Genomic DNA, 1,998 nt, shown 5'->3' with positions numbered 1-1,998 from the left:
GCACTTGTAGTCTCAGCAACTTGGAGGCTGAAGTGGGAGAATCGCTTGAGCCAGGAAGCAGGGGTTGCAGTCAGCTGAGATCACGCCACTGCACTCCAGTCTGAGAGACAGAGCAAGACCGTGTCTGGAAAAATAAAAATAAAAAAAAAGAAAGGAAAAAAAAGGCTTTATGTGTTAGCAATCTAGACTGCATAATTAAAGATGAAATGATGGGCTCACTGGGATACTGTTTAAAATGATCCAATGATGGCCGGGCACAGTGGCTCATGCCTGTAATCCCAGTACTTTGGAAGGCCAAGGTGGGTGGATCACTTGAAGTCAGGAGTTCGAGACCATTCTGTCCAGCATGACCAAACCCCATCTCTACCAAAAATACAAAACTTAGCTGGGCATGGTGGCAGAGGCGCCTGTAATCCCAGCCATACAGGAGGCTGAGGCAGGAGACTTGTTGGAACCCAGAGGTGGAGGTTGCAGTGAGCCAAATTACACCACTGCACTCCAGCCTGGGTAACAGAGCAAGACCCCATCTCAAATAAATAAATAAAATGATCCAATGGATGTGTGGATGAAACAAGATTGACTGTATATTGATCATCATAGTAGTGGGATGACGAGTCCACGGAAGGGGAAATACTATTCTGTCTGCTTTTGTTTATATTTGAAATGTTCCATGATAAAAAGTAAAACCACAACCTCCAGTCGTTATGTTATTGCAACTGAGCTAAAAGGATGAGAGGTTTTTATCCACAGCCCAACAGCTTTATGTGGGAATATCCAGATGAGGGCAGTGCAGGAGTGCAGCCAGTTCCTCCAGGCTGGGCAGACAGAAAGCAGGATCCCTGGAGAAAGAGAAGAAGCAGCTGGTCCCTCTACCACAGATGTAAACATGGGCTTCAAGGCAGCTGTTTGCTGCTGACAGGCACATAGCTCCTCTCCTTCTTCCCACAGGGCTCCGAGAATGGGTTCATGTGTTTGACCCCTTTTCACTTCTAAAGTTGTCCTCTGTTTATTTTGATTTACATTCACCTTCTATATAAACATACGATGTGGGCTTACACACCATGGAAAGCTCAAGAGTTTTTTTTTTTTTTTTTCTTTGAGAAAAAAGGTCTCACTCTGCTCACCAGGCTGGAGTACAGTGGTGCAATCATGATTCACTGCAGCCTCGACTTCCCCAGGCTCAGGTAATCCTCCCACCTCACCCTTCAAAGTAGCTGGGACTACAGGCACTCACCACCACACCCTGCTAATTTTGTATTTTTAGTAGAGATGGGATTTTGCCATATTGCCCGGGTTGGTCTTGAACTCCTGGGCTCAAGCGATCTTCCCACCTTGGCCTCCCAGAGTGCCAGGATTTCAAGTGTGAGCCACTATGCAGTCCCAAAATAGGATTTCTTGGCAAATGAAAACTCTATGAAACTCAAATTTAAGTATCCATACATACAGTTGTATTGGAACACAGCTGTACTCCTACTTATGGCTGCTTTCACACCACAATGGTGGAGGCACAGGTAAAGTTTGCAGCCAAACAGCCTTCAAAGGCTTGGAGGGCTGGGCACGCTGGCTCATGCCTGTAATTCCAGCACTTTGGGAAACCAAGGCTGGAGGATTGCTTGAGCCCAGGAGATTAAGACCAGCTTGGGTAACAAAGTAAGACCCAGCCTCTATAAAAATACATAAGGCCAGGCACGGTGACTCCCGCCTGTAATCCCAGCACTTTGGGAGGCCGAGACAGATGAATCACCTGAGGTTAGCAGTTCAATACTGGCCTGGCCAACATGGTGAAACGTCATCTCCACTAAAAATACAAAATCAGCTGGATGTGGTGGTGCATGCCTGTAATCTCAACTACTTGGGAGGTTCACCTGAGGTTGGATCACCTGAGGTTAGCAGTTCAATACTGGCCTGGCAAACATGGTGAAACCCCATCTCTACTAAAAATACAAAAAAAAAAAAAAATTAGCTGGGCATGGAGGTGGGCGCCTATAATCCCAGCTA

Source organism: Colobus angolensis, unplaced genomic scaffold (genome assembly GCF_000951035.1).
Source record: "Colobus angolensis palliatus isolate OR3802 unplaced genomic scaffold, Cang.pa_1.0 Scaffold52, whole genome shotgun sequence".
Classification (NCBI taxonomy): Eukaryota; Metazoa; Chordata; class Mammalia; order Primates; family Cercopithecidae; genus Colobus; species Colobus angolensis.
The sequence above is the reverse complement of the archived record's forward strand: the minus strand, read 5'-3'. Positions refer to the sequence as shown.